This window comes from Ambystoma mexicanum, chromosome 10, assembly GCF_040938575.1.
Source record: "Ambystoma mexicanum isolate Mex_15411 chromosome 10, UKY_AmexF1_1, whole genome shotgun sequence".
NCBI classification, from domain to species: domain Eukaryota; kingdom Metazoa; phylum Chordata; class Amphibia; order Caudata; family Ambystomatidae; genus Ambystoma; species Ambystoma mexicanum.
In genome coordinates, this window is record NC_090932.1 from 1,135,078,042 (window position 1) to 1,135,097,001 (window position 18,960).

At 45.5% G+C, this 18,960-nt stretch overlaps 1 long non-coding RNA gene across 1 annotated transcript in view; it reads right to left on the reverse strand.

Moving 5' to 3' along the window:
• Positions 1-905: 905 nt before the first annotated feature.
• The window catches only part of LOC138492080 (uncharacterized), a 59,954-nt gene continuing 41,899 nt past the window's right edge, over positions 906-18,960 (reverse strand). The window contains exons 2-3 of the long non-coding RNA XR_011276139.1: positions 12,267-12,404; positions 906-7,019 (exon numbers count right to left, since the gene is read on the reverse strand). This is a non-coding gene — a long non-coding RNA (uncharacterized lncRNA). The remainder of the gene's footprint in view (positions 7,020-12,266; positions 12,405-18,960) is intronic.

Here is an 18,960-nt window from a genome sequence, read left to right on the forward strand (position 1 = left end):
TCCATCCATACGGCCCCTCGAGAAACTCGTGCTCCTAATCCAGAAACCTGCTCACAAACTGCTTCTTCAACAAATCCGGCTTGAATGGTCAAGCATTTGTTGCACCCGCATCAAGACACACCTAGGACCTTGCTATTCAAACCGCACCGACTCTGTGTCCTCTTTCCACCATCCCAAGCTATACCACCATGATGTGGCCAAATAATAACAATGGGGATCATAAACTGAGGTTTTAGATATTTCTTTTCAACTGGATTACCGGAAACGTATAGCTCAGCAAACGGTTTCATTCAATTTAATAAATGTATTTAAAGCCATGATTGCTCATTCATAATAAAAAAAAAAAACATTTAAATAAGAAAACTGTTACAAACACAGCTACTACCCTGATCCGTGTAAAACCTAGCTAAATCTAATTTCCGGATTATCTACAGGACCCCACATTTTAAAAAGGTAGACTTTTCTAATGCCATCTTTTTATTTAATGTTTTCCCCAGTATCCCGCCGGAATTTCCGCGGGATACCGGGGAATGACCTTAACATCTCTGCCGCCTGACATCCTGGTTATACTGGGATATTAGGAGTAGTGGAGACGCCGGTAACTCCCCATTCCATGGAGTCCAATAGGACGGGGTTGCCCGAATCACTGACACCGTTAGTAACGGTGCTGGTGATTCAGGCATTCAGCAGCCTCTAGGGAGGGGCCTGATCTACCTGCAGGCCTATCGGTAGATCAGAGCCCCTACCGGCAGACTTGAAGTTGGCTGGTTCGGAAAGGTGCCGGTATACGTTGTTACCAGCACTTTATTTCCAGACCGGCCAACGCGTTATGAGGTTAAATGTCTCATAAACCTCTGACAATTTGTTACAAAATTGCGATCTCAAGAATAGTAGGACATTTAAAAAACTTTAAACAAACCAGATTTATTCATTAAATATCCAGGGAAAGAAAAGCAAGACAAATACAATTCACAAAGACTATATATTACTCAGAATTCAACATATCACATCTTCACATTGATTAGGGGAAACAGGAAAAATGCAGAATTAATATATATTTATATGGAAAATACTGTAAGCGTTTCTGTGATAATAACAACAACATTCCTCTTGCATCATAGTGCTGCACCAGGGGAGTTGCTAGGTCTGGAAAAGACCCGGGGCTAAGCTGATGTCAGTACTGTTGGGATTGGGGGCTAGCTAGTCTTTTGGCTGTAGCTCCTGAGATTCTATCCGGGGCTACAACCAAAAGATCGGGGGCTATAGCCCCCTTAGCCCCCCCCCCTAGCAACGCCCCTGTGCTGCACTAAAACTGGTTATCATTACTCAACCAGATAGTACTTCATGTATTGGATTTGGAAGGCTGAAAATCTGAATCTTCCCCTATGGTATTTGAACTTGTGATGGCAGGCTGCACTCATTCTATTTATTTATTTAAATTTATAAATGGCACTAACAGCCCAAATGCGCCAAGGCTCTGTTACAGGGAAATGAACTTAGTTACATGAGGTGTGAGTCAGCCATAGTAGAAACATTGCATACATATAGTGCGATCAGACATTGTAAAAACATTGCATGCATATAGTCTGGGATCAGGCGAATAAAAATGTCTTGATGGCTTTGCGGAAGGCCATTTCTCTGAAGCAAGCATTCCCCAAGTTACTTGCAAAGGCAATGCGGAGTAAGAGTTTCTCATGTTAGCACATTATGGGCAGTGGACAAAGACCCAAGAAGTGGGCTATGTCTTCTAATATGACTCCATTGCACTGCATTACGCACAAGACCATCAATCTCCCTTAAAAGGTGCTTCAGGTCCACCTTCTCGCTAGAACATCAAGTGCATGCAGAGTCTACATTTAATGTGGACGAATCCAGGTTCCATTGGGAAGCGGTGCAAACTGTATTTTTGCAGAGTTAACATTGGGACATCATAGGCTGAAATGAGACTCTAATAGGATCTGCAGCCAAAGCCCTGCCTACTCTGGTTGGGGGACGTCCACCAGCAAGAAACACTTTTGAAAGATGGGCAGATGCCAGGCGAGGTTCCAGATTGCAATTCTTTCTGCTCGCTTCTTCCCGTCCTGCTTGCCTGTTCTGTTCCAGGATTCCTTTCAGACAACCGCCTCTTACCGTAATATAGAGTTGATCTGCCATTTGGAATTGGCCAATTGACAACTATACCAAGTTGTGCGCTTCTCACATTTGTTGAAGTAACCCCACGTTAAGCCTCATTGTGAGGATGGCAGGAATGCTGACACATGTCTCGGGATGATAGCTCAGGGGCAACGTGCTCACCTTGGAAGCAAGACGACACAGAGCAACACAGGTTTCGATCCCCGGGTCTGCGCTTAGAAACCTCAGGGTAGTAAGCGTGTTATAAATAACTTATGATATCATGCAGTATTTAAGTACCTCCCATTCGAAAATACTGCCAAATTAAAAGTTGGGACTGCATGGGGGGAAATAGGAAAGCACTGCAGTTAGTAAATATGAATGACCCTATCGAGTATTCTCTTTGTACTGCATGCAGTAAATATCCAATGAGACCCCAACTCAAAATTAGGAGGCGGTTTAAAATAGAAGTTATTTAAAACACTGCAGGTCTTAACCATTCATGCCATAACAATGCCCTCGGTAGCAGCAGCAGGATCATCCTGTCCAAAGACTGGGGAATAAAGTTGGGTTGGAAAAGCTTCCATGCTCGATCATTTCCATCTCTGTGCTACTCTGCGTACACCCATCCCTCCGAAGAGGGTGGCCAAGCCCAGAAGTATCCCTCGTCAATCTTCAGCTGTTCCACAGTTCATGAAGGAGGTCAAGACCCTCCACTTCCACCTAGACCCAGACACCCTAAACGCCCCACCCTGCCCGAGACAAGGTGATCTGACCCCCACTGTTTCCTCCCCTGCTTGCTTGTAGATTCCTTGCTGACAAACTGCTCATCTTCCCCCTTCTTTGTTGTTAACTCCCCACTCTCTTGTTTCTCTGCTCCCCACACCATGTGGTTCCCCCTCCCGAAGCCAGGTCTGTGCTCAACAAATACCCCAATAATAAAAATAGCTGTGAAGCGAACGCGAGGACAGAAAATATGTGCTGGATTGTTTTTAAGGCCCTCTACTTCCTGTCCTTCATTTATGTTCCTATTACCCCTTCACCACTCGGTAAACGTCATGCAATGCAACAATGGTCTTGTATACAGGCACCCTTTCCTAGGACGGATTTCTGTTTGAAATGACACCATAGTCTTAATTAATTACAAATAAAATACAAATACTTGGGCCTATGTCTAGTACCTGGTTTAGCACAGGAAATTACTCTCTCTCTCTGTAAAAGCGGTGTTGTTAGCTGAATTGCAGATAGTTGGACATCATAGCACTTCACCAAACATTACCACTGACTCTCAATGTTCCCCGACATTCCTAACCCTTTTGGATCCGCAGCAGATTCTGAGAGTCGACCGCTCTCTACCAGCTTACTTAAAAGTGGCATGGAGGGGAGCAGTCCTACAGGACATATCGCATTCTTGCTTGCAATTGCCCTCACGTTGCTATAGCCAGCCTGTGATATTGTTACTGTCGGAGCCTGAAACTCCTGTTTTGTTGTCATTGCCAACTAGTGATGGTGGATTCTGGTCCTTTGGTCTGCACCACGAGGCTGAGTTGGTAGCTTTTTATCACTAGGCTGTACTTTTACTGTGTGTGTCTGTGTCTACTCATTGGATCTTTAGAATTTCTTGAAGGAAGGAAGGTCTTGGTGGGCCTGGGCACTCGGATGTGATACTGGTGAATGGAGAGTGTATGACTTGTGCAAAAAAGCCAAAGAGACAACGTCATCTCCGAGTCCTGTCTGTGGATCTGAGACAACTTGAGTTATGTTGGCAGTGCCAACAACTTTCTGTTCCATGTGAGTCTCCCCTCAGCTGAGAAGTTTCATCATTTTCTTTGTTCTCAGAGCAAGAACCACCATTGTGCATTGCATAACTGCCCCCCGACGGGGGAAGAGGAGCCCAATATGGATGTCAATTCGTAAAAAACAGAGCAGTGTGCTCACTGTCAAGGTTGACTTCAAGGATGGTGTATGCTGAAATCCGTCATGGCGACTAAGCATGTCCAGACAAGTGAGGCAGAAGGGAGGTGGCTGTTCTGTGCCTTGAACTGTGTCTATATCTCTTGATCAACTCAATACGTTGGAAAGGTTACTGTTCGCGCTGCTGTGGGGGAACATGCTGAAGGGGGATCGATGGGGAAATTCTGAAGCCTGGCTACTCCTGCTTTGGTGGAAACCTTTCCGGATATGTGGAGGAGGAGGAGGGTGGTCGCATTACGCCCTTCTTCTGTGCTCCAAGCAACACCCGAGAGGAAGCCATCCTGAAGGAGTCCTTTTGTTGACTTCCTATGGTGATAATCTTGCAGAGTGTTGAGAGGCTCTCCGGATGCAATGTCTGCTATTTTGTCCTCAGTGGCCTCTTAATTCAGTTGTGTGATGATTTGCTTGCTACTTCATGCTGTTTGTATATCGGTTTGCAAATGCAGAGTATGATTGTATACAAACCGTCCATTTTTTTGGAAATGGGCTAGGTTCACTGGCCCTAGTTTTAACATTCGCAATGAAACGACGGAGTCTTTGAAGCATGACGGAGGACTTCTATCTAGGATGGACACAGCAAACGGGGACCTTGTATCCCAATTGCATGCATGAAGATTTTCTATACAATAATACAAATATAGCCATTGTTTGCCATCTCAGGCTTCCTTTCGTCATGAGTTCCATAATAACTATATCCGGTTTGCCTGCCGTCACGTGATATATCCACTGCTTCTATGCCATGCCTGGCTCCTTTTACTGTGGTTTATGAATTATTATTATTGCAGTCGCTGCTTCCCGTCACGTGATATATCTACTGCTTCTAGGCCATGCCTGGCTCCTTTTACTGTGGTTTATGAATTATTATTATTGCAGTCGCTGCTTCCCGTCACGTGATATATCCACTGCTTCTATGCCATGCCTGGCTCCTTTTACAGTGGTTTATGAATTATTATTATTGCAGTCGCTGCTTCCCGTCACGTGATATATCCACTGCTTCTATGCCATGCCTGGCTCCTTTTACTGTGGTTTATGAATTATTATTATTGCAGTCGCTGCTTCCCGTCACGTGATATATCCACTGCTTCTATGCCATGCCTGGCTTCTTTTACTGCGATTTACGTATTATTATTATTATTATTATTGCAGTCGCTGCTTCCCGTCACGTGATATATCCAGTGCTTCTATGCCATGCCTGGCTCCTTTTACTGCGATTTATGTATTATTATTATTGCAGTCGCTGCCTCCCGTCACATGATATATCCACTGCTTCTATGCCATGCCTGGCTTCTTTTACTGCGATTTATGTATTATTATTATTATTATTATTATTATTATTATTGCAGTCGCTGCCTCCCGTCACATGATATATCCACTGCTTCTATGCCATGCCTGGCTTCTTTTACTGCGATTTATGTATTATTATTATTACTGCAGTCGCTGCCCCCCTTGTTGTAATATATCTAGTGTTACTCTCTCTGGCCTGCCTCTCTTTACTGGGTCATGTCTAGTGTTACTATCTCAGACTCTGTTTCTCATGATTGGGGCTTATCTTGTGTTACTATCTCTGCACCTACGAGTCATAGGTTGCTGTTACTTCAGCACTGCCTCTCTGGAGCCTGATGTGATGGTTTTTCTGCTCACTGTCACGGGGCTGCCACTCTCGAGTTGGACACACACCCTGTACACATCCCAATGCTGCATCACTGCATTGCAACACATTTAACGTTACCCCTCCAATTGCTCTTCCCAAAATCAAAATCTCTGTTTTTCACCCCCTCAGGAGAAGTCAGGAGATTGAAGTCTATGCTTGTATTCGTGACCTGGCACAGCAGCAGAAGCCTGGATACACAGACATGCTTCGGACAAGCGAGACTGCCCAATAGGAGCCATGTGGGGACATAAGGGAACGTTCAACTGACTCAAGAACCTCCATAGGGTGATGTGTGGAGACAGAGTAAAGTAATGTTCGAGCAACATAAATCTGGACACCTGGCGATGCCTGACAAAGGAATGATCGGCTAAGTAAAGGCACTGCACACAGTAGTCTGGAGAGCTAAAGGAATGCTCGCCTAACTCAAAGCTATACATCCAGTTATGTCCATTGCCCTACAGAAATGTTCAGACACTACCATCGGGCAATGCCTGGAGCCCTAAAGGAATGCCTGTCTAACTAGAGGCACTACAACAGAGAAGGCCTGTAGACTTCAAGGCAGTACATCAGGCAATGCCTGGAGCCCCACAGGAATGCCTGTCTAACTAGAGGCACTACAGCAGAGAATGCCTGAAGACCTCAAGGCAGTACATCAGGCAATGCCTGGAAATAGAAAGTCACATTCAGCTAACTCGAGACCCAGCATCAGGTGATCTGTGGAGACACATAGTAAGGCAATGTTTAGACAACTTCAAGCTCTACAACAGGCAATGCCTGGAGCCCTAAAGGAATGTTTGGCTAGTAACGGCACTACACTAGGGAATGAGTAAAGGGATGTTCAGCACAGTTATGATTCTAAATCAGGAGACAAGAGACAAACCTTGTGTTTGTACCTATGGCATTTTCTGGTGCAGAGCCTTAATTTATCCAGAGGACAATGCTCTGGTCATCAGACCTGCTACATTATGAGATGTCTGGAAATGAAAGCCAATGATCACCTCTGTTCCAGACATACATGAGAGCTTGCGGCGGCACCAGTCTTTGCTCTTCAGGGTGCGGGTGTACTGAGATTAGCATGCCTCTCATTCCCCGCCTCCATTCCCTCAGACTCTGCCCCCGTGCCGTTGATGGACAGAACGCATATGAGAATGATGAGGATCAATCCCGCAGCAATGCAGGTGCCTATGATGATCTTGGACCTGGTGCTGGTGCCGGTGGTGGTGGTGGAGCTGCGCGTCTTGGACACCGCTGGATCCCGCGTCGTCTGGAAGTGAACCTCACACTAGTTGGAAAGAGAAAAAGAAAATGCTCAGCATTTTGAAATGAAACATTTGTTCCTGTTACCAAACATCTTTTGGTGAATGCTAAAGTATCACAAAACTCCCACCACCATCTGCACCCTCCTGGCAGCAAGCTATTGGAAGGGTCATTTTAACAGTATCGGGGAAAACCTTTCTTTGCCAGGGAGAAGGGAAAGAGCAATTAAACTATTCCTAGGTAACACAAACAAAACTTATGCCGACACCAAGGATACATGGAAAGCCCAACGCCAGCTACCCTGTGCCATAGAGACAACTCCTAGGAAACGCACAAATGAGCAAACTCGTACCAACGCATATGCCAAGAAGCCATGGAAGTTGTGAAGGTTGTGCTTTTCAAATACTGCAAAATATAACGTAACAACGGAATCACTGTGTGTCCGATCACCCTCTGCCAACTACCCAGACACGGTTTCCCACAGGAACGTAGAATGGTCAATTGAACTCAATGTGGCCTATTGGTTAGGTTCAGGGAAAGGTCGGCGAGCAGTTATCCTAGAGATACGGCCTAGTGGTTCCGTTTAGAGGCCTCTGGCCAGGTGATAGGACCTAGTGGTTACACTCTGGGGCACGTGGCCTGGTGGTTGAGCATGGGGAGAGGGGACTTGGTGGCCACATTCAGCAGCATGTGACCTTGTGGTTGGGTACATGAGCTGTGGCCTAATGTTTACACTCTAGTGCACGTGGATCAGGGTGAAAGCCTGGCTAGATGCGGCCCGGTGTCTGAGCAAGAGGAAGTGTGTCCTAGGGGTTAGCAGTGAGGAGATGTGGCCTAGTACTTGCATAGAGGAACATGTGGACTTGAGGTGAAGCATGCAGTGATGAGGCCTGGCAATTACATTCGGGCGTATGCAGCCTTGGATAAGCATGGGGGCATTTAGCAGAGTATTAAGTGCAGGTGGGCTAGCCACTAGATGTGTGGATATGTGCACTACTGATTGTGTCTAGTAGCAGGTCTGCTGTCTGTGAAGCATGAGGTGATGTAATCGCAGTCCCAGGATTACATTATGTGTCCTAGTAGTCCAGCATGAGGAGATGTGGATTAGTAGTTAAACAAATGGTTTAACCTCGTGGTTAGGCATGTGGAGATATAAGGAAGCGAATCACATTCATGGATATACGACCTGGTGGCTGGGCATGGGGAGATTTAAGGAAGCGAGTCACATTCATGGATATGTGACCTGGTGGCTGGGCATGCAGAGATATAATGAATCGAATCACATTCATGGATATGTGACCTGGTGCTGGGTATGGGGAGATATAAGGAAGCGAGTCACATTCATGGATATGTGGCCTGGTGGCTGGGCATGGGGAGATATAAGGAAGCGAGTCACATTCATGGATATGTGACCTGGTGGCTGGGCATGGGGAGATACAAGGAAGTGAGTCACATTCATGGATATGTGACCTGGTGGCTGGACATGGGGAGATATAATGAAGCGAGTCACATTCATGGATATGGGACCTGGTGGCTGGGCATGGGGAGATTTAAGGAAGCAAGTCACATTCATGGATATGTGGCCTGGTGCTGGGCATGGGGAGATTTAAGGAAGCTAGTCACATTCATGGATATTTGGCCTGGTGGCTGGGCATGGGGAGATATAAGGACGCAAGTCACATTCATGGATATGTGACCTGGTGGCTGGGCATGGGGAGATAAGGAAGTGAGTCACATTCATGGATATGTGACCTGGTGGCTGAGCATGTGGAGATATAGGGAAGCGAGTCACATTCGTGGATATGTGACCTGGTGGCTGGGCATGGGGAGATATAGCAAAGCGAGTCACATTCATGGATATGTGGCTTGGTGGTTGGGCATGGGGAGATTTAAGGAAGCGTGTCACATTCATGGATATGTGGCCTGGTGGCTGGGCATGGGGAGATTCAAGGAAGCGAGTCACATTCATGGATATGTGACCTGGTGGATGAGCATGGGGAGCTGGGCATGGAGAGATTTAAGGAAGTGAGTCACATTCATGGATATGTGACCTGGTGGCTGGGCATGGGGAGATTTAAGGAAGTGAGTCACATTCATGGATATGTGGCTTGGTGGCTGGGCATGGGGAGATTTAAGGAAGTGAGTCACATTCATGGATATGTGACCTGGTGGCTGGGCATGGGGAGATTTAAGGAAGTGAGTCACATTCATGGATATGTGGCTTGGTGGCTGGGCATCGGGAGATTTAAGGAAAAGTCACATTCAAGGATATGTGACCTGGTGGCTGGGCATGGGGAGATTCAAGGAATCGAGTCACATTCATGGATATGTGACCTGGTGGCTGAGCATGGGGAGAGTTGAGGAAGAAAGTCACATTGATGGATATGTGGCTTGGTGTCTGGGCATGGGGAGATTTAAGGAAGCGAGTCACATTCATGGATATGTGGCCTAGTGGCTGGCCATGGGGAGATGTGGCACAGTGGTTATGCTCAGGGACATTTGGACTAGAGGTAGGTTTGCCTCTTCTCGGATGTCAATCGAGCTACACATCTAGCCATTTGTCTCTCCATCTACCTGCCTCAGGCTACCCCTGCATTGCAACATATTAGGATATGTGGTGTTCACAGGGACACCCAAAAGCCAATGCACAACACCTCCCCTGAATCATCCCATGGGAACACACAAATCATTTTAACAAACCTAAAGCGGAAGGTGATGGGAAGGGCCGTTGCTTTTCCAACCCCCTGCCTAGACCGACCCCTCCCAAACGCGGATGAACTGGAAGGAGAAGGGAAGGGCTGCTACGTTTCTGACCTCCAATGTCAGGACTGTCCCCCAGACACCCCGACTTCCTGCATACTGTTCTGGATTCAGCGATCACATAAAAAAGGAGGATCATTAGTACCTGCGGGGCGGGTCCACATAACAGAAGAAGAGGGTTATCTAAACATAGGGGCGATGGATGGATAGATTTCCCAATACAGTTTAGTTTGGCTGGCCGCTGGATACAGGTTCTTTCGGGAATATGGGAAGAAAAGGAGAGCAAATGCTCGAGGTGGGTACAGAGATGACAGAATTCCACTGCACATGTGGTGTAGTCAGGTGATCCACCCTTTGCTGCATAATTTGAAGATTTTGGCAAAAATGTAATAGTTACAACAACAGAAAAACCATCTAAACATGCAGGCATTTAAAGAGAATTGTGGTTGTATTAATTTTGCCTTTTTCGCATTTTTAGTAGGTTTTCACTGAAATGACACCAGTTAGCAGGTACTCAAATGTGTGAAACATTTGACGATACATTAAACAGGCATTGGCAATGCCAACAGTTTAGGCTTTTGTGTAGGGATGGGAAAGGAGCGTGCCAGACACTGTCGTAGGGGCATTAACTGCCCATTGATGGTGCAAATACCTTGGCATCCAATAGCAGTGCCTGGCAAGCAAAAACTGTTGGTTTTGCCAATGCTTGTTTTTAATAGGCCTTCATTGAAGGATGCACAGAGTGCTTATAAATAGAATGGCTGAAGGCAAACCTGGTTAAGACATTTTTTATTGCATATAAGAGTGTTTACAACTCCAATTAAGTCGTTGACTCTCAGAAGACTGCTTTGAAAAACACTGGCAGGCTTGAGTGCAAAGTTTGATGGGAATGGTTGATTAAAGTGGGCTCAAAGAGTTCCCACGAGGAGGGGTTTTTGGCAGGGAGGGGTGAGAAGTGGGTGAGACTGGATAATGGATCAATGGGTGGGCAAATAACCAAACAACTACAAGCTGTGCGTCCCTCATCATATGCCATTTCTCCCTATCTGCACTCTTATTCAATAGTTTCGACTTGTAAGTGGGCCACCTAATAGCCCACAATAAAAAACAATCTCTGGATAGAATTCAAGGGCCGGTAAAGAAGTCAATGAAATCAAATTGCAATATATAGTTGAATGGCAATTTAATAATGGCCAACTCCTTGGGAGTGATTGGCTAACAGGGCACTAATTATGATATGTAAAGGACGTGATGATGAGCAGACAGAAAATCTTCCAGTAGGAGAGGTTGTAACCTACTCTAACAGGACGGTAAAAGGACAATTCAAATTCATGGTTTCAGGTGTATGCATAGAGGGTCCCGGGACGCAGTGCTGCGAACCAAATACACAAATACAAATGAGTGGGGGGAAGCAGGCTTAGACCGAAACTTTAAAACAAACCCACAAGCCAGCACCCACGGACTGCCAAATAAATACTGGATCATTTTCCAGCAAGTACCTGAAAAAGTCTACTACTCCAGTGGTAGAAGCAGATGCCGAGTTCTGCATTATTGCAGAATCCATGACTATAGCACCCTAGGGCTATGCAAGCAGTGGGCCGCAGGATGATCTGACCTACGACTTTCATGATCCCTCAACATTGACTATAATGGCTAGGGCTGACGGGAGTTGTAGACCGAAACATCTGGGGAGTCGAATATTGACTACAGTGACAGAGGTATTTACCCTGGAATGAGCAGAGGCTTTACCCACCCTGAACACTTCCGGGGCACAGGCCCGTCAAGGGTTAAACTTTCTTTCACCCAATACCCGATGATGCCATTTATATAGGGTGAAGTGCAGAGAAGAGAGCTATATGCCTGGAAGCAAGAAGTGTCAGGGTATGAACTCTCTGAACACATTACTGCATGGGTCATATTTAAAGCAGAGAGTCATGTATATTTAGGAACTGCCATAGGGACCTGCATACATTTTGGGAAAATCCACACAGAAGGCATGATAATGTTCATGAATACACTTTGCGAAGTCCAAGTAGTATCTCTGTGTACAGACTCCTTGGCAAGAGACAGCATATTAATTTAAAGGGTCCCTCTAGCCCCAAAAGACTGCATGTATTTGGAACCGTCCCAAATCATAAAATGGGTTACATATTAGGGGGTACCCCAGATCTTATGTTTTTAAATGTGCATAGAACACCCGAGCTAACAGGCAAGCACATGTTTGGACATTCTTCCCATGAAAGAAACAGCAACTACAGGTGTGTAGAGAGGAAAAATAAAGTGTAATCCAACAAGACAATAAGGCAGCTGCTCTAATTCTAGTACTGGTAGACTTAGAATTTTTGGGGTATGGAAATTCTGGGTTTCCACTAACCCTGAGCTAAAAGCAATGATGGGATGTAGACTACCTCTGGCCATACATATTACATGATGGTGGGGGATACTCTCAAGTAGAAGGGGGACACACAGTTAAGCACATGGCAAGTCGCTGCAACCCATCCTGTGAACTCACATCCTCATTAAGGTTCTGCAATCGATCCATCATGTCGGGCACCTGCTCGCTCCTGTCGTTCACCTGCTGGACGGTGCCCACCATTAAGCTACCAATCTCGTCGACTTCCTGCTGGAGCTTCTGCAGGTGCTGGTCACCCTAAAATGAAAGTAAAATACAAGAGAAGGTAAATACTCCACAGAATGCTTAAACCCCCACTATGCTACAGGCTGCCAGTGGGAGGGTGAATCTGCAGATAGTTAGCAACAGATTTCCACCTGCTTCCCTCATTCTTTGCCCCAGAAGATGGAAGAGCGGTCACCTATACAGAGACTCATCTTCAGCCAAAGACAGTTATACCGATTGGCATTAAAAATGCCAAAAAGGATCAGATTGCTTTCCTAACCATGTAAAAAGGGGTTGGGAATGGGCATGGACACAGGCCAGTTTCAGGCTTTGTTTTCAGCAGGAACTGGTTGGTTTCCTGGTGAATACAACCCTAAAAGTACTTTATCGGAAGGAAGGAAGAAAACTGAAACTGCTTCCAGGATACTTGGTAAAAATTCCCAGTCGTTTCCATTGAGACCAGCTCCTATTAATACGACTGAACCTCTTCCCTACTAATGAGATAATAGCAATAAGATCAAAATCGGACCAAAATGGGTGTCATTTTTGTAAAGGTGTTGACACAGTAATGCATCTTCTGATCCATTGTTCTGGTTTAACCAAGGAGCGAACGAAGATACTAGGTCACCACTTGTCGAAATTTCCCTCGCTTGATGCAGAGGACTGGTGGGCAACCTTAATGCATGGGGGAAAAGCACATTTGCGCTAGCAGTGGTGGCATTCATAGTCAAGATTTTCCCAAGAAAACTTAGTTATCAGACGTTATCCCCAAAGGAAGGATTTACAGTGGTACCTTGGTTGTATCTTATGGAATTGGTACATTAATTAAAATGTTGTAACAAAAATGTATTTCAAATAAAAAATACATTTTTTAAAAATAAAGTACTTTATTTTCCCTATACAGGTTCTGGATAGGGCATACTACAGTAATTTTGCAGTCCTGAAACCCCTGCATGCGAGATTGGCGAGAACAAGCCGATTAGGATCGCTAAAATGAAAAAAAAGTGGGCCCTCACCTGGAGGGTGTGGCTGGAGAAGGGCCAATAGCCAGGAGGGAGCAGCCTCTTTACCCATACACGGCCACTATTCATCACTTGCCGGCTCCCTCTGTGCTTGCCCAAAACCCTCCCGATTCCTTAGTTCTGGGGCGAGGCTCTGTGCTGAAAGCACAGGTGTGATTTCAGGTCCCGGGGTGATGAGGTGCAGAAGGTCTACATTTAGCTATTATTATTATTATGTTTATTGTGTTTTGGTTTTACATAAAAACCTTTCGCGAATTCAGTGCATAAAACATTTAAAGCCATAAATATCATATAGTTGAAAACATTTCCAACACTCAGACTGTCGAACATTATTAAAAATCCAACACAATTCCTCAACATCTTCTCAATACTAATGTTCAGTAAAATCAATTATCCAGACTTAAGAGCAATTTGGTTTGAGTACAGATATCACCTAACCTTGCAAAGATTCCTTTTAGAAATGCAAACAAAGCAATCGATAAAGATATATACTTGGTAGACAGCAACTGTCTGAACAAATTCTCTGACAGGGCAGCCGAGGGAGAGTGTATCAAATGATTAAAATAAAACAAGCCTCTTGGTATTAAAGCCTCACATTGTATAATTAAATGTTGCAAGGTCTCAGCCCTCTTGCACAGTCTGCAAATCCTGTTAGAGGCTAACGGGCCTAGGCGAGGTCCTACCACCTCCAATGAACGGAGGCAGTTTAATTTAAAGTGTAAAAGCCATGTCCTAAAATTCCTCGAGGGGAACGTACATGCATAGGGCTGAGGTACTGTACCACTCTGAACTACACTGCCTTATGTATAGACTCCCTATAGAGCTTCAGCTTCTGCAGGGTGTCCAAAGTTCTCAATATGATCCCAGTCTTTTAACTGTTTAATTATTACTGATTCCTTCCAATCTGGCTTTACAGCTGCTGCTCTGAAAGATTCAGCACAAACCTTCATAAACTCATTTAGGGATGTATCGGTTTCTTCTCTGAATGTCTTCCCCAAGTTTATAGCCTTTAACTCCTCTAATTTTAAAATATAATTGCAGTTTGTTTACTTTATATAGGTGCCACCAAGACACAAGTGCTCGTTTGATACGAATTACCCCGATGGGCACCGCCAAGAACAAGTTTAATATAGAACCCCACATTCTCCCCTGAGCTATTTAGCCATTTTCTAATATTACTGGGAAGCAACTCAAGACCATACAAATCGAGGAGTGACTTTGGCCCGGTAAAATTCGATCAAAAGGTAACAAGGAATACAAACTGAATTTTCTTTGGATTGGCTTAATTTGTAGAATAAAAGCCTACATTTTCACTTCCAATTTCTCCTTTAAAAGAAAAAGCTACCTTTTGGTTGCAAAGATAAACCCCAAATAAGTTATGCTATTAACCTCTGCAATCTTCTCACCATTGATGTACCAACCACAGAGTTTAACATTAGCCCTTTTCTTGTGTACCATAATATGCGATTTAGTTGGATTGATTAGCAGATTCTTTTGCAGCATAATCTTCCATGCAAATCAGCCTTCTGTGCAATCCTAGAGTGGAAGCATCCAGAAAAATAAAATAATCTGCATTGGCCATCCAACGTATTTCCAAGCACCCCATTTTTGGTGGAAAATAGGAAACCTCTATAAATGCCAGCACTAGATCCGATTTATATAAATTGAAAACCGTGGGGGCAAAAACACAGCCGTGTCTTAAGCCAGATTTTACCCCTATGTCCCGAGATATTAAACCCTCTGAATTCAATCTTACCTTCAATTTATTGTTAGAATGGAACAATAGGATCATACTTAGTATTCGCAACTGGGGAAAGACACACAGCCAATCAGGTGGCTGGAACAGCGGGTGAGAATAATCATTCCCTGCCCGCTGTTCCAGCCACCCGAGACCCTTCCCCGGGTGGCACAATCTTTAATACATTTTTTTGTAATGTGGGGAGGCAAAATGGAGCCTCTCCTTGTTGCCTCCCCACAACCCCAAAGCAATCCCAAACACTTCCCCACACCCTCTCTCCCTTCCGACTTGTCCGCTGTACCTCCCGCTCTGGATGCCATAGAAATGGAAAAGAGACTGTCCCTTTTCCTTATGGCGGCAGCCATCTTCGGAGATTCGCATCGCTTACAGCAGCCAATCTCCGGCGGAAAAAAATAAAGCCATTCGCACCTTGGATGAACCCCGTGGGGGGCTGGTGGATTGTTTTCACGGGAACGGCCATGACCACCCCCGCCATTGGGGCGTAAAAGCCATAATCCATCCAGTATACTCAAATTACTCAATTTAGCCCATGATCTACGACGACCCACCCTATGAAACGCTGATGACATGTTCAGGCTAGCCAGATACAGAGGTTTCTTGCTGCCAATTTTCTCTCTTAATAAAATTAGTGAAAGAATGAGGCTAATCGAGGAAGCTCTCATTCCTCTTCTAAAACCTATTTGCAATAAACGGAGGCTCTGGGAACTTTCCATCCATTGCGTCAGTTATTTCAGCACAAAGCTAGCCAGATATAGGAATTGCAGGTCCTCGATATCCTCTCAAGTGTGGGTCCTGGATCTCTCCTTGCATCCGTGTCTTTTGTTATCAACCCCTACCTTGCAGGTAAGGCTGGATGATCCTCAGTTAAGGTAGCAGGCGATGGCCTGGGTTGAAGGAAATGTCGGTGTCACGGTCATTCAGATGCTGTGGGAAAATGTTCCTCCCAGATGGGGACCGAAGGGGTATCAGCCAAACCATATGCCTTTGGGTGCTGCTCAATCACTTCTGACATTCCGGCTGGGAGGGCATGTGTGGGAGAAGCTGGTCTGAGCTCTGGGGAAGGGGACACACAAGCTCAAAATTGATGAAAAAAGAGGCCTTGGGGACATAGGGTACCAAAGAAAACTGCCCCCGCCCGACATGGTTGGATAAAGAACTTGGCAGTGGTCTCACAGTGGGTCCGATGGCAGCAGGCTGAATCACCCATCTGTGGAATGTTAAATTGTGTGGTTCAAGGATATGATGTGCAGTGGTAATGTTCTTGAAGCTGAATGTTTTAAATCTTTTTCTTTTGAACATTGCAATTTTTGATCATGTAATATTTGTGCCTGCAATAGATATTCCCTAGATTTCAAAACAGATTTGTTGACACTGTTTTTGTAGGATAATTGAGTTACTGGCTTCCCTTCAAGGGCCGATGTAGTGCACACAGAGGGACGTGTAATGGGCCCTGTTAGCAAAATCAGGGCATATCAAGCCAGGCAGGCAATTCAAAGTCAAGTACAAAATCTTGAAGGTGGACTCACAGGATGCCCGTGGGGGGAACGTCTAAGCCAATTGTTGTTTGCGACTTATAAAATCTATTTTTTATGTATAGATTCTTTAAAAGCGTGAACAGAGCACTGTATAAAAATAACATACAAATATTAAAAGATCAAAAAATAGTCCATAGGCGCCCCTCTACGAGAAGGAACACGGCCCATTGACCTGTTCTTTGGGAAGGTACCCACTCGACAGTCCGCAGCCACACTTTAGCTCACTGCACCTTTCACAAATGGGAAATATCCATTTGCATATCAGTCTTTGTCTCGCCCACATGGGCAGTCCAACACCGACATGCTATGGCAATTCCTCTCTGAACAAGAGTACCAAAAGCAACCCCATACACGTGTTTCAGCCTTGTTGGGACTCATCGGTGAGGTGGAGCTGTGCCTCTTGTTCAGAAGGGAATTGCCATAGCATCTGTGAAAGGTACAGAGAGCTAAAGTGTGGCTGCAGACTCTTGAGTGGGTACCTTCCCAAAGTACAGGTCAGTTAGCTGTGTTCGTTCTCAAAGAGGGGCGCCGATGGACTATTTTTTGTTTTTTAAAAATATTAAAAGATATACATTGATACAGAATCGAAATGTAAATACAAAATCAAGCTAATACAACAATAACTAACTGTAAACCGTCCCTACCAAAACTGGTTAGCATAGGAAGAATCAAAATTTGGCAACATATGCCTACATGTCATCTAGTTTAAACTGAATCAACACAGCATGTAGGGCGGCAAGCTTTGGAGCATTTATAGTGGAAACACAATCACTGGTCTCCGCTCGGATCGGTTATCCCTACACTGGGGTGTGGGGGACGGTGGCGGGGGGAGGAGTTGCCATTATATTGAAGTCCAAGTTTACTGGTACACTTCTTGCCATTCTGGTTCGCCTCGTCCTTTCCCCCACTGCTTCAGTCCACATTCTGCTTGTTTATCCCCCCCAACCCCCCTCCCCCCCCAGCTCTGACCTTAAGTTTCCTGTATCATTCATTGAATTGGTCTTTGACCTGCAACTCAGTTTCTCTAACCTCTAGGTATTGGGCGATTTCAATCTTAAGCCTAATGAGTCACCCAACGCCCCTGGAAACGGCATTATCTCCGCCATGCTTGATCTGGCTCATCCCCACTGCCCCACTCACATTTTGGGCAACACTCTAGATTTCATTTGTGCATCTGAGTTATGTATCACCACCTTTGCTCACTGCTCTGTGACCTGCTCTGATCACTTTTTGATTTCGCTTGTGTGGAAACTTTCTTCTCCTATTGCCAGACACAAAATTCCCTTGGTAGACTGCCACAGGTGGCGCACTGTCTCCCCTGTTGATATTGCCACCTCTCTGCTTTCTCACTGTGATGCTCACCTATACGTAGATCTGGACTGCGTTTCTTGGGCCCGTTTGGCCGCGGCTGATTCCCTCACCCCTCTTAAGTGCTCAAGATCCTGAGCTCGTTGGTCGGAGCCTTGGTTTGATGACTCCCTTCGAGCACTGTGCCTTAAGAGGAGGCAAGCCGAGCAGAGATCGCGTTCCATCTATAGCCCCCAAGACAGTCTCCTACGGCGGCAGACCTCTTTATACTTTAAGGCTGTCAGTGAAGCTAAATGTACCTATTTTCTTTTCAAATCGAGGGCTCCCTTAATCGGCCTAGAGAGATGTACAGTATTGTAAGCTCTCTGTCCTCTATTCCTCCTTGACTGTGGCCCTGTCTCAGGCCCTATGTGACTCATAAGCCCTCTTCTTTGTGGAAAAAATTTACACCAACCGCAAACAGATATGCCCTTCTGGTCTGCAACTGGAGCAGAGTACTCCTACCTCTCATGCTATGAAACCTGGTGAACTCTGGTCCTTTTTTCGGATCTATGTCATCACTGCGCCGCTTGTACCTGCACTGACGAAAATGTAGACAGCAATTACGGCATGGTGCAGTGATCAGATAGATCACTTCTGTCCGCCTGCCCCAGCCTGCAATCCCCAAAACCTCACCCCGACCCCCCACTTACCTTTACTGCAGCACATATCTGTGTGCACGCCATAATTCTTGTACCCCAGCAGCGTCAGCTCCTCCCATTTACATGGGGTGGTGCTGATGCTACAGGGTCCTTTTTTTTGTTATCTTATCCACCGCTTACCGTAATGGTAAGCTGGGGACACCCCTGAAGCCCTCCACCCCTGTTACTGCACCCGAGGAGAGCGGGGGACACCCCTGCAACCTCCGCGCTGCATGGTTACCTTAATGGTGGTCAGGATTTTTGAACCACGCTCAAGCGCAGTTA